Source organism: Lagenorhynchus albirostris, chromosome 9 (assembly GCF_949774975.1).
Source record: "Lagenorhynchus albirostris chromosome 9, mLagAlb1.1, whole genome shotgun sequence".
In the NCBI taxonomy this organism is placed as follows: Eukaryota; Metazoa; Chordata; class Mammalia; order Artiodactyla; family Delphinidae; genus Lagenorhynchus; species Lagenorhynchus albirostris.
The window spans coordinates 38,955,906-38,971,570 of record NC_083103.1 but is presented as its reverse complement, the minus strand read 5'-3'; positions in this window follow the sequence as shown (position 1 = coordinate 38,971,570).

Here is a 15,665-nt window from a genome sequence, read left to right as displayed (position 1 = left end):
TCTGGGACAACATTAAACGCACCAACATTCAAATTATAGGGGTCCCAGAAGAAGAAGATAAAAAGAAAGGGACTGAGAAAATATTTGAAGAGATTATAGTTGAAAACTTCCCTAATATGGGAAGGGAAATAGTTAATCAAGTCCAGGAAGCACAGAGAGTCCCATACAGGATAAATCCAAGGAGAAACATGCCAAGACACATACTAATCAAGCTATCAAAAATTAAATAAAAAGAAAAAATATTAAAAGCAGCAGGGAAAAACAACAAATAACACACAAGGGAATCCCCATAAGGTTAACAGCTGATCTTTCAGCAGAAACTCTGCAAGCCATAAGGGAGTGGCAGGACATATTTAAAGTGATGAAGCAGTAAAACCTACAACCAAGATTATTATACCCAGCAAGGATCTCATTCAGATTTGATGGAGAAATTCAAACCTTTACAGACAAGCAAAAGCTAAGAGAATTCAGCACCACCAAACCACCATTACAACAAATGCTAAAGGAACTTCTCTAGGCAGGAAACACAAGAGAAGGAAAAGACCTACAATAAAAAGCCCAAAACAATTAAGAAAATGCAAATAGGAACATACATATCAATAATTATCTTAAAAGTAAAAGGATTAAATGCTCCAACCAATACACATAGACTGGCTGAATGGATACAAAAACAAGACCTGTATATATGCTGTCTATAAGATACCCACTTCAGACCTAGGGACACACACAGACTGAAAGTGAGGGGATAGAAAAAGATATTCCATGCAAAAGGAAATCAAAAGAAAGCTGGAGTAGCAATTCTCATATCAGATAAAATAGACTTTAAAATAAAGACTATTACAAGAGACAAAGAAGGACACTACATAATGATCAAGGGATCGATCCAAGAAGAAAATATAACAATTGTAAATATTTATGCACCCAACATAGGAGCACCTAAATACATAAGGCAAATACTAACAGCCATAAAAGGGGAAATCAACAGTAACACAATCATAGTAGGGGACTTTAACACTCCACTTTCACCAATGGACAGATCATCCAAAATGAAGATAAATAAGGAAACACAAGCTTTAAATGATACATTAAACAAGATGGACTTAATTTATATTTATAGGACATTCCATCCAAAAACAACAGAATACACATTCTTCTCAAGTGCTCATGGAACATTCTCCAGGATGGATCATATCTTGGGTCACAAATCAAGCCTTGGTAAATTTAAGAAAATTGAAATTGTATCAAGTATCTTTTCCGACCACAATGCTATGAGACTAGATATCACTTACAGGAAAAAAATCTATAAAAAATACAAGCACATGGAGGCTAAACAATACACTACTTAATAACCAAGAGATCACTGAAGAAATCAAAGAGGAAATCAAAAAATACCTAGAAACAAATGACAATGAAAACATGACGGCCCCAAACCTATGGGATGCAGCAAAAGCAGTTCTAAGAGGGACGTTTATAGCTATACAATCCTACCTTAAGAAACAAGAAACATCTCAAATAAACAAGCTAACCTTACACCTAAAGCAATTAGAGAAAGAACAAAAAAACCCCAAAGTTAGCAGAAGGAAAGAAATCATAAAGATCATAAAGATCATAAAGATCATATCAGAAATAAATGAAAAAGAAATGAAGGAAATGATAGAAAAGATCAATAAAACTAAAGATCAATAAAACTAAAAGTTGGTTCTTTGAGAAGATACACAAAATTGATAAACCTTTAGCCAGGCTCATCAAGAAAAAAAGGGAGAAGACTCAAATCAATAGAATTAGAAATGAAAAAGGAGAAGTAACAACTGACACTGCAGAAATACAAAAGATCATGAGAGATTACTACAAGCAACTATATGCCAATAAAATGGACAACCTGGAAAAAATGGACAAATTCTTAGAAATGCACAACCTTCCGAGACTGAACCAGGAAGAAACAGAAAATATGAACAGACCAATCACAAGCACTGAAATTGAAATTGTGATTAAAAATCTTCCAACAAACAAAAGCCCAGGACCAGATGGCTTCACAGGTGAATTCTATCAAATATTTACAGAAGAGCTAACACCTATCCTTCTCAAACTCTTCCAAACTATAGCAGAGGGAGGAACACTCCCAAACTCATTCTACGAGGCCACCATCACCCTGAGACCAAAACCAGACAAAGATGTCACAAAGAAAGAAAACTACAGGCCAATATCACTGATGAACAGAGATGCAAAAATCCTCAACAAAATACTAGCAAACAGAATCCAACAGCACAATAAAAGGATCTTACACCATGATCAAGTGGGGTTTATTCCAGGAATGCAAGGATGCTTTAATATACACAAATCAATCAATGTGATACACCATATTAACAAACTGAAGGAGAAAAACCATATGATCATCTCAATCGATGCAGAGAAAGCTTTTGACAAAATTCAACACCCATTTATGATAAAAACCCTGCAGAAAGTAGGCATAGAGGGAAATTTCCTCAACATGATAAAGGCCATATATGACAAACCCACAGCCAACATTGTCCTCAATGGTGAAAAATGAAACCATTTCCACTAAGATCAGGAACAAGACAAGGTTGCCCACTCTCACCACTATTATTCAACGTAGTTTTGGAAGTTTTAGCCACAGCAATCAGAGAAGAAAAAGAAATAAAAGGAATCCAAATCGGAAAAGAAGAAGTAAAGCTGTCACTGTTTGCAGATGACATGATACTATACATAGAGAATCCTAAAGATGCTACCAGAAAACTACTAGAGCTAATCAATGAATTTGGTAAAGTAGTAGGATACAAAATTAATGCACAGAAATCTCTAGCATTCCTATACACTAATGATGAAAAATCTGAAAGTGAAATTAAGAAAATACTCCCAGGGCTTCCGTGGTGGCACAGTGGTTGAGAGTCCGCCTGCCGATGCAGGGGACACGGGTTCATGCCCCGGTCCGGGAGGATCCCACATGCCGCGGAGCGGCTGGGCCCGTGAGCCATGGCCGCTGGGCCTGTGCGTCTGGAGCCTGTGGTCCACGACGGGAGGGGCCACAGCAGTGAGAGGCCCGCGTACTGCAGATAAAAAAAAAAAAGAAAAAGAAAACACTCCCATTTACCATTGCAGCAAAAAGAATAAAGTATCTAGGAATAAACCTACCTAAGGAGACAAAAGACCTGTATGCAGAAAATTATAAGACACTGATGAAAGAAATTAAAGATGATACAAATAGATGGAGAGATATACCATGTTCTTGGATTGGAAGAATCAACATTGTGAAAATGACTCTACTACCCAAAGCAATCTACAGATTCAATGCAATCCCTTCAAACTACCACTGGCATTTTTCACAGAACTAGAACAAAAAATTTCACAATTTGTATGGAAATGCAGAAGACCCCAAATAGGCAAAGCCATCTTGAACAAGAAAAACGGAGCTGGAGCAATCAGGCTCCCTGACTTCAGACTATACTACAAAGCTACAGTAATCACGACAGTATGGTAATGGCACAAAAACAGAAATATAGATCAATGGAACAGGATAGAAAGCCCGGAAATAAACCCATGCACATATGGCCACCTTATCTTTGATAAAGGAGGCAAGAATATACACTGGAGAAAAGACAGCCTCTTCAATAAGTGGTGCTGGGAAAACTGGACAGGTACATGTAAAAGTATGAGATTAGAACACTCCCTAACACCACACACAAAAATAAACTCAAAATGGATTAAAGACCTAAATGTAAGGCCAGACACTCTAAAACTCTTAGAGGAAAACATAGGCAGAACACTCCATGACATAAATCACAGCAAGATCCTTTTTGACCCACCTCCTAGAGAAATGGAAATTAAAACAAAAATAAACAAATGGGACCTAATGAAACTTAAAAGCTTTTGCACAGCAAAGGAAACCATAAACAAGACCAAAAGACAACCCTCAGAATGGGAGAAAATATTTGCAAATGAAGCAACTGACAAAGGATTAATCTCCAAAATTTACAAGCAGCTCATGCAGCTCAATATCAAAAACAACGAACAACCCAATCCAAAAATGGGCAGAAGACCTAAACAGACATTTCTCCAAAGAAGATATACAGATTGCCAACAAACACATGTAAGAATGCTCAACATCATTAATCATTAGAGAAATGCAAATCAAAACTACAATGAGATATCATCTCACACTGGTCAGAATAGCCATCATCAAAAAATCTACAAAAAATAAATGCTGGAGAGGGTGTGGAGGAAAGGGAAACCTCTTGCACTGTTGGTGGGAATGTAAATTGATACAGCCACTATGGAGAACAGTATGGAGGTTCCTTAAAAAACTAAAAATAGAACTACCATACAACCCAGCAATCCCACTACTGGGTATATACCCTGAGAAAACCATAATTCAAAAAGAGTCATGTACCACAATGTTCATTGCAGCTCTATTTACAATAGCCAGGACATGGAAGCAACCTAAGTGTCCATCAACAGATGAATGGATAAAGAAGATGTGGCACATATATGCAATGGAATATTACTCAGCCATAAAAAGAAATGAAACTGAGTTATTTGTAGTGAGGTGGATGGACTTAGAGTCTGTCATACAGAGTGAAGTAAGTCAGAAAGAGGAAAACAAATACCGTATGCTAACACATATGTGTGGAATCTAAGAAAAAAAAGTCATGAAGAACCTAGGGACAAGATGGGAATAAAGACACAGACCTACTAGAGAAAGGACTTGAGGATATGGGGAGGGGTAAGGGTAAGCTGTGACAAAGTGAGAGAGTGGCATGGACATATATACACTACCAAACGTAAAATAGATAGCTAGTGGGAAGCAGCCACATAGTACAGGGAGATCAGCTCGGTGCTTTGTGACCACCTAGAGGGGTGGGATAGTGAGGGTGGGAGGGAGGGAGACACAAGAGAGAAGAGATATGGGAACATATGTATATGTATAACTGATTCACTTTGTTATAAAGCAGAAACTAACACACCATGGTAAAGCAATTATACTCCAATAAAGATGTTAAAAAAAATGACACAAATGAATTTATTTACAAAACAGAAATAGACTGACAGACATAGAAAACAAACTTATGGTTACCAAAGGGGAAAGGGGAGAGGAGAGATAAATTAGGTGCTTGGGATTAACACATCCACACTACTATATATAAAATAGATAAACAACAAGGACCTACTGTATAGTACAGGGATTTATATTCAATATCTTGTAATAACCTATAATAGAAAAGAATCTTATAAAGAATATTTATCTGAATCGCTCTGCTGTATACCTGAAACTAACACAACATTGTAAATCAACTATTTTACAATAAAAACAAAGCTGTTTCTTTTTAAAACAATAAAATTGATAAGCTGTATTCATACTAAGAAAGAAAAGACAGAGGACACAAATTACTAATATAAGAAAAGAAAGAGGAGACATCACTACAGATCACATGGATATTGAAAAGATACTAAAGGAATACTATGAAAAACACTATGCCCATAAATTTGATAACCTAGATGAAATGGACCAATTTCTTGAAACACACAATCTGCCAGAATTCACACAAGAAGAAAAATACCTTCTGAATACACCTATATCTATTAAGGAAATTGAATCAATAATAATTACTAACGTTCCAAAACAGAAAGCACCAGTCCCAGATGGGTTCACTGGTGAATTCTACCAAACATTTTAGGAAGAAATTATATCAATTCTCTACAATGTATTTCAGAGGATAGAAGCAGAGGTAATAATTCCTAACTTATCCAATATCATTACCCTAATATCAAAACCAGAAGAAGACATTACAAGAAAAGAAAACTACAGACCAATATCTCTCATGAACATAGATGCAAACAGCCTCAACAAAAATATTAGCACGTTGGATCCAACAATATATTAAAAGATTGATACACCAAGACCAAGTGGGAATTATCCCAGGTATGTAAGGATGTTTCAACATTTGAAAATCAATTAATGTAATCCATGACATCAACAGAAAAAAAATATATCACATTATCATATCAGTAGATGCAGAGAAGCATTTGGCAAAATCCAATACCTATTCATGATCAGATCTCTCAGTAGAGAATGGACTTGAGGATATGGGGAGGGGGAAGGGTAAGCTGTGACAAAGTGAGAGAGAGGCATGGACATATATACACTACCAAACGTAAGGTAGATAGCTAGTGGGAAGCCACCGCATAGCACAGGGAGATCAGCTCGGTGCTTTGTGACCGCCTGGAGTGGGGGGATAGGGACAGTGGGAGGGAGGGAGACGCAAGAGGGAAGAGATATGGGAACATATGTATATGTATAACTGATTCACATTGTTATAAAGCAGAAACCAACACACCATTGTAAAGCAATTATACTCCAATAAAGATGTAAAAAAAAAAAAGAATATCTATTTGAGAAACTAGAAGCTTTCCCACTAAGATCAGAAACAAGGTAAAAATGTTCCCTCTAATTACTCCTTTTCAACATTATACTGGAAGTCCTGGATAATACAATAAAACAAGAAGAGGGAATAAAAGATATACAGACTTGGAAGGAAGAAATAAACCTGTCTTTGTTTGCAGATGACATTGTCTGTATAGAAATTCTGAAAGAATGGACCAAAAAAAAAAAAAAAAAAAAAACCTCTTTGAACTAATGGGCAATTATAGCAAGGTTGCAGGATACAATGTTAATATACAAAAATCAATTGCTTTCCTATTTTCCAGCAATGATCAAGTGGAATTTGAAAATAAAAACATAATACCATTTACATTATCACCAAAGGAATGAAATACTTATTATAAATTGAACAAAATATGTATAAGATCTATATTAGAAAAATTACAAAACTCTGATGACTAACAATATACATTTATTACTCATTATATGAAACAACTAAATAAATGAAGAGATATTCCACGTTCATGGATAAGGAAACAATATTGTCAAGATGTAAGTTCTTCCCAAATTGATCTATAGATTCAATGCAATCCCAATCAAAATCCCAGCAAGTTATTTTGTGGATATCAACAAACTGTTTCTAAAGTTTATATAAAGAAGTAAAACCCCAGAATAGCCAACACCATATTGAAGGGGAAGAACAAAGTTGGAGGATTAACACTACCCAACTTCAAGATTTACTATAAAGCTACAGTAATCAAGACCATGTAATATTGGTGAAAGAAAAGACAGATAGATCAATGAAAACCAATAGAAAGTCCATAAATAGACAACATAAATATAGCCAACTGACCTTGACAAAGAAAAAAGGCAATACAATGAAGCAAAACAGTCTTTTCAACAAATGGTGCTGGCAGGCAGCTTAAATATGGTTAAAAATGGCGGAGCGGGGGCATTCCAGCAGGTAATGCAGGAAATATATTAATCAACATTAGTGATCAGATCCTGATGAGGTCCAAAAAAATTAAGAGAAGAGAGCATAGTAATTCTGCCATGCTGAGCTGTGAACAGCCCTTGCACTTTGCTTTTCACTGCAAGACTTCTCTCTCCCTCAACTTGAACTTAAGCTTCTTCAGACACAAAGAATACTATGGGTGAAGTTCTTAGAGACTCTGTGAATGGGTGGGGCTTCAGCAAACCCAACATTTGGTTAGGTCAATGGTACACAGTCTTGAAAAAAATAGAAAATGTGTTAATTTTGACTCTGTTGTGGGTATTTGGTAACCAGGCTCTGTCTGGGCTACTTTCCCAGTTGCCCACAAAGGGCCTTTCTTCACCTCTCAGCTCCTGACTAATATATCTTCTCATTTTGAATCAAACTTAATAAGGCACTTCTAGGCACTGAGTCCCTGAATCAAGTGTCACTTTACTACTGAGACCACCCCCCATAGCTAATGTCTCTTATCGTGATTTCAATCTATTATATCAACTTATGCCACCTTCCTCACAAACACTGTTTTAGAAAGTGTCTTGGACTTCCCTGGTGGCACAGTGGTTAAGAATCCACCTGCCAATGCAGGGGACACGGGTTCAAGCCCTGGTCTGGGAAGATCTCACATGCCACAGAGCAACTAACTCCATGTGCCACAACTACTGAACCTGCGTGCTGCAACTACTGAAGCCCGTGAGCCTAGAGCCCATGCTCCACAACAAGAGAAGCCACCACAGTGAGAAGCCCGCGCACTGCAACAAAGAATAGCCCCCACTCGCTGCAACCAGAGAAAACCCGCACACAGCAACGAAGACCCAACGCAGCAAAAAATAAATTTATTTTAAAAAAGAAAGTGTCTTATGAAGTTTTTCTTTTTAAATTTCCTGTCTCTCCTCTAGAATATAAGGATATTTAGGCTCAAATCACTGTGTCCTCAGTGCCTGAAGTTAAGGCATAAATATGGCTTCTGTCTTGAAATGGAAGTAATAGGTAAAAGTTAATAGGCAGACCAAATACAAGTTAGTAATTTAATAAATGATTTTATTAACTTCCAAAAAAGAATGGTGCTGGAACAACTGGTAATCCATGGGCAAAAAAATGAATCTAAACACAGACCATACGCCCTTCACAATTAACTCTAAATGCGTTACATATCTAAATGTGAAATGCAAAACTATAAATCTTCAATAATTAAGAGAAAACCTAGATGACCTTGGGCATGGTGATGACATTTTAGATACAATAGCAAGGGCACCTTACATGAAAGAAATAGTTGATAAGCTGGACTTCATTAAAATTTAAAACTTCTGCTCTGTGATAGATAATGTCAAGAAATGAGGAGACAAACCAAAAATAGTAGAAAATATTCATAAAAGACATATCTGATAAAGAATTTTTATCAAAAGTATACAAAGAACCCTCAAAACCCACCAATAAAAAAAACAATTTGATTTAAAAATGGGCCAAATAACTTAACAGACATGTCATCAAAGAAAATATACACATAGTAAGTAAGCATATGAAAAGATGTTCAACATCATGTGTCATCAGGGAAATGCAAATTAAAAGAACAATGAGATACCACAACATGCCTATTAGATTGGCTGAAATCCAAAAGTCTGACAATACCAAATGCTGGTGAGGATGTGGAACAAAAAGAACTCTCATTCAATGCTGCTGAGAATGCAAAATAGTATAGCCACTCTGGTAGACAGTTTGGCAGTTTCCTATAAAACTAAACATATTCTTACCATACAATCCTGCAGTCACACTCCTTGGTATTTAACCAAAGGAACTGAAAACCTATATCCACAAAAAAATCTGCACATGGATATTTATAGTAGCTTTATTCATAATTGCCAAAACTTGGAAGCCATCAAGATGTCTTTCAGTAGGAGAATGGATAAAGAAACTATGGTAGGACTTCCCTGGTGGTGCAGTGGTTAAGAATCCGCCTGCAAATGCAGGGGACATGGGTTCGAGCCCTGGTCTGGGAAGATCCCACATGCCGCGGAGCAACTAAGCCCGTGTGCCACAACAACTGAGCCTGCACTCTAGAGCCCATGAGCCACAACTACTGAGCCCATGTTCCACAGCTACTGAAGCTTGTGAGCCTAGAGCCCGTGCTCTGCAACAAGAGAAGCCACTGCAATGAGAAGTCTGTGCACCACAACAAAGAGTAGCCCTCACTTGCCGCAACTAGAGAAAGTCCATGCACAGCAACGAAGACCCAACGCAGCCAAAAATAATTTTTTTAAAAAAAAGAAAGAAAGAAACTATGGTACATCCAGACAATGGAATATTATTCAGCACTAAAAAGAAATTAAATATCAAGTCATGAAAAGACATGGAGAATATGTATTAAATGTATATTACTAAGTGAAAGAAGCCAGTGTGGAAAGACTACAGTTGACTCCTGAACAATGAGGGTTTGACCTATGTGGTTCCACTTATATATAAATATTTTCAATACTAAATACTACAGTGTCTGTGGTTCGTTGAATATGCATTTGGAGAGGAATCGCAGATACAGAAGGCTGACCAAAAGTTACATTCAAATTAACCCTTGCATTGTTCAAGGGTCAACTGTACGTAGTGTATGATTCCAACTATATGACATTCTGGAGAAGGCAAAACTATGGAGACAGTAAGAATATCAGTTGTTACCAGGGGATGGACTGTGGGAAAGGCAGAGAGATGAGCAGGCAGAGCACAGAGGACTTTTTAGGGCAGTAAAAATATTTTCTACAATACTATAATGATGGATATGTAAATGGGCTTTGCAAATGGGCTTTTGTATGTGTTGGGGCATGCCTTCAACATTTAGCCCAGTTAGTTTACAACTCTACCTTAGTTCTCACTTTCTACTTGCATAGAAATCAGCCAGAGGTGAGAGCTAGGGCCTTACCAGGTATTTTCTGACTGTGTGCTTAGCCCTGCACATATACTTGTCCTTCTAGATTCCAGGAATATGTGGGAGCTTTTCAAAGTGCAAATTCCCCAAAGCATCTCATGTCCCAGGCTTTCCTCTGAGCTTTTTGGTTATTTTACCACTTGCCCCACAGCTATACTTTGTCCCAGGTGGCAGTGACAAATATGTGTGCCTTTAAATGTTTTCAACCCTCCCCTGGATTACCATCTCAGCCCTGGGAGAGTTCCCTTGGGCAAAATAAAGGCATGCCCTTTAAGCTGGTCCTTCAGGGAGTCACCAGACAGGTCAAAACCACAATTCTTTGATAATAATGTCCATTCTGCTCATCTGGTACTATGTCCCTGTACTGGAAATGTGTACTATTACCTTCAAAGCCTCCACCAAGGTGGAGGAGAGTGAGAAGAAAACAGGGGAAGTTAAAGTGTCACAAAGCTCTCTTACCGAGATTCAGGGTTTTTTTTTCAACTTTTTGATTAACCATGTTGTGTTAGTTTCAGGTGTACAACAAAGTGATTCAGTTATCCATATACATGTATCTATTCTTTTTCAAATTAATTTCCCCTTTAGGTTGTTACATAATATTGAGCAGAGTTCCCTGTGCTATTCAGTAGGTCCTCGTTTGTTATCCATTTTAAATATACCAGTGTGTACGTGTCAATCCCAAACTCCCTAACTGTCCCTCCCCACCCCTTCCCCCCGGTAACCATAAGTTCATTCTCTCAGTCTGTAAATCTGTTTCTGTTTTGTAAATAACTTCATTTGTATAATTTTTTTACATTCCACATATAAGCAATATCATACAATATTTCTCTCTCTCTGTCTGACTTACTTCACTCAGTATGACAATCCCTAAGTCCATCCATGTTGCTGCAAATGGCATTATTTCATTCTTTTTAATGGCTGAGTAATATTCCATTGTATATATATACCACAAATTGATTAAGTGTTCCCCTTGCTGCTGTAAGCTTTTTCATTAGTTTCCAGAGTTTTGAAAAGGGTTTGACATTTTTTGCAAGCTTATCACTGCTCTTCTGGGGGATGTGCTTTGGGAGTTTCCTATTCTGCCATTTTTGCTTATGTTACTCAGCATTGATTTATATTTAATGTTAAACCAACCTTGCATTCCTGGGAGGGAAATCCACTTGGTCATGATTAATTATCCTTTTTACATGTTGTTGCATTTTATTTGTTAAACTTTTAAAAATTTGTGAATGTATGTTTATGAGGAATTTTGATCTGTGATTTTCTTTCTTGTGATGCTATTGTGTGGTTTTGATGGCAGAGTAAAATTGGCCTCATAAAATGAGTTGAGAAATATTTCTCCTGCTTCAATTTTCTGGAAGGTTTTTGTAGAATTGGTATTATTTCTACCTTTAATAGAATTTACCAATGAAGCCATCTAGCCCTGGAGTTCCTTTCTGAGGTTTTGAACTACAAAATCAATTGCTTTAATAGATATGCAGATAACAAAGTTGTTCATCTCTTCTTAAGTGAGCTTTGATAGTTTGTGTCTTTTATGGAAACTTTCCCACTTTTTTCTAAGCTGTCAAATCTATAGGCATAAAGTTGTTTATAATACTCCTTTATTATCCTTTAATATCTTTAGAATATCTGTTGGTGTCATTTGTGCCTTTTTTTCTTTTTTCCTTATCACTTTGACTAGCTTGTTATCCATTTTATTAATCTTCTCAAAGTACCAACTTTGGTTTCATTCATTTTCCTTATAGTTATTCTTTCTTCTATTTCATTGATTCTTGCTCTGATGTTTATTATTCCCTTTCTTCTGCTTACTTGGGTTCATTTTATTTATTTATTTTCTATTTCTTAAGGTTGAAACTGAGGTCATTGATTTCAGAAGTTTCTTTTTTTATTAATTTTATTGGAGTATATTTGCTTTACAATGTTGTGTTAGTTTCTTGCTGTACAGCAAAGTGAATCAGTCATACATATACATATATCCACTCTTTTTTATTTTTTTAATTTATTTTTAAATATTTATTTATTTAGGCTGGGCCAGGTCTTCATTGTGGCACACGGGATCTTCATTGCAGCATGTGGCATCTTTTAGTTGTGGCATGCAGGCTCATAGCTGTGGCATGTGGACCTCTTAGTTGTGGCATGTGGACTTCTTAGTTGTGGCATGCGGACTCTTAGTTGTGGCATATGGACTCTTCGTTGCAGTATGCATGTGGGATCTAGTTCCCTGACCAGGGATGAAATCCAGGGCCCCTGCATTGGGAGCATGGAGTCTTACCTACTGGACCACCAGGGAAGTCCCTATCCACTCTTCTTTAGATTTCCTCCACATTTAGGTCACCATAGAGCATTGAGGAGACCTTTCTTGTTTTTTGTTTTGTTTTTTTTTTTTGCGGTACGCGGGCCTCTCACTGTTGTGGCCTGTCCCGTTGTGGAGCACAGGCTCTGGATGCGCAGGCTCAGTGGCCATGGCTCACGGGCCTAGCCACTCTGCAGCATGTGGGATCTTCCTGGACCGGGGCACGAACCCACATCCCCTGCATCGGCAGGCAGACTCTCAAGCACTGCACCACCAGGGAAGCCCCCTTTCTTGTTTTCTAATAGGCTTTTAGTCTTATAAATTTCCCTCTAAGTAGTAACTGAGCAGCATCCTACAAATTTTGATATGTTGCATTTTAATTTTCATTCCATTCAAAATACATCAGAATTGCCTTTCTGGTTTCTTACTCCTTTTATTGTTTTTCTTTTTTTTTCTTCAGTATGCGGGCCTCTCACTGATATGGCCTCTCCCGCTGCGGAGCACAGGCTCTGGACGCACAGGCTCAGCGGCCATGGCTCACGGGTCCAGCCGCTCTGCGGCATGTGGGATCCTCCCAGACCGGGGCACAAACCCGCGTCCCCTGCATCGGCAGGTGGACCCTCAACCACTGCGCCACCAGGGAAGCCCTGCTTTTCTGGTTTCTTTTTGACCTATGTGTTCTTTATAATTGTGCTACCTAGCTTTCAAATATTTGAGATTTTCCAGATACCTTTCCATTACTGATCTCTAATTTATGTCTGTTGTGATCATAGAATATATTTGCATGATTTGAATCATTTTAAATTCATTGAGAATTCTTTTCTGGTCCAGAATATGGTCTGTCTTGGTAAACATCCCCTGTGCACTTGAAAACAGTGTGCATTCTGCTTTTACTAGGTACAGTGTTCTATAAATGTCAATTAGGTCAAGTTGGTTGATAATATTGTTCAAGACTTTTATATCCTTCCTGATTTCCTATCTACTTGTTCTATCAATTATTGAAAGAATATTGTTGAAATCTCCAACTCTAATTTTGAATTTCTACATCTACTTTCAGTTTTATCTATTTTTTCTTTATGTATTTTGACAATGTTATCAGGTGCATAAACAGTTAAGATTGTTATGTCTTCTTGATGAATTGACATTCTTTATTCCTAGTAATATTCCTTGCTCTGAAACCTACTGTTTCTTGTATTAAAATAGCAATTCCAGATTCCTTTTGGCTCCATTAGCATGGTTTATTTTTCCAAACATTTTACTTCTAACTTATTAAAGTGGGTTTCTTGTAAGCAACATATAGTTGTGTCTTGCCTTTCTATACAATGACAAACTCTGCCTTTTAATTGCAGTGCTTAGACCATTTATATTTAATGAGATTATTGGTATGGTCAGGTGTCAATCTACCATCTTTCTAATTTAAAAAAAAAATGTGTCTCATCTAGTCTTTCCATTTTTTTCTATTTCCTGACTTCTTTTGAATTGAATTTCTTTTTATGAATCCATTTTATCTTCTATGGTTACTTATTAACTAAAATCCTTTGTTGTATTATTTTACTGGTTGCTTTAGAGTTTGTAGTATACATTCTTAACTTATCAGAGACTACTTCCAAGTAATATTCTCCCATTTCACCTTATAACAGTTTACTTCTTCCCACCTTATGTTATTGTTGTCATAAATGTATTTCTATGTTATAAACCCCCAATACATTGTTCATATTTTTGCATTATAAAATCAACTGCCTTTTAAAGAGATTTCAATAATAACATTAAAGTATTTTATATTTACTTACACAGTTATTCTCTCATTCTTCATTCCTTTGTTTATGTTTAGATTTCCAACTGGAATCATTTTCCTGCTGCCTAAAGGATCTTCTTCTAAAATGTCTTGTAGTGCAGGTCCACTGGTAATAAATTTTCTGCTTTTATGTGTATGAAATTTTCTGCTTTTATGTTTTATTATACCTTTATTTTTGAAGGATACTTTTGTCTTCTCATTTGCACTGGGTCCAATGTGAAGTCTGCTGTCACTTTTATCTTTGTTTCTCTATCTAAAATGTCTTTGTTCCTCTGGTTTTCTTCAAGATTTTCTCTTTATTACTGACTTTAATAAATTTTGATTATAATGTATTTCTTGTGCTTGAAGCTTACAATTTTCAAGTAATTTGAAAAAAATATTGCCCATTATTTATTCAAATATTTTTCTTTCCCTACTTCTCTTCCCTTTCAGGGAATCCAATTACACATATATTAGACTACTTGAAATTGTCCCACAGCTAACTGATTCTCCATTATTTCCTGTCTTTTTTCTCTGTGTGTTTCATTTTGGAGAGTTTCTCTTACGGCCATTAAGTTCATTAATCTTTTCTTCAGCAATGTCTAACATGTTATTAATCCCACCCAGTGGATTTTTTAAAAATCTCAGACACTGTAGTTTTCATCTCTAGTGGCTGAATTTGTGTCTCTTTTAAGATCTTCCATGTCTCTGCTACATCTTTCTTCTAGCTTCTTGAACATATGGAATATCATCATAATAGCTTAATGTTCTTTTCTACTAATTCATGCACTGGAGTTATTTTTTAGTCAGTGTCCATTGACTGATTTTTCTCCTCTTGCTGGGTTGTACTTTTCTGCTGTTTCACATCTCTGTTAAATTTTTATTAGGTGCCAGATATTATCAATTTACCTTAATGGACACTGGATATTTTTGTATTCCCATGGATATCCTTGAGTTTTGTTCTAAGAAATAGCTAAGTGAGTTGAAAACACTTTGATCCCTTTGGGTCTTGCTTTAAGCGTCACTAAGTAGAACTAAAGCAGTAAATAGTCTAAGGCTAATTTTGTACCCCCTACTAAGGCAAACATCTTCTGAGATTACTATCTGATACCCTATGAATTATGAGGTTTTCCACTCTGGCTGGTATAAATTAGAACTATTCCCATTACTGTTTGATCACTGTATATTGTTCCTTCTAACCCTTTAGAGTGGTTCTTTCTTTGGTCTGTAATAGTTTTCTCACACATATGCACTAATCACTACACAACTACAGATTCAAGGAGGACCCTCTGCAGGTCT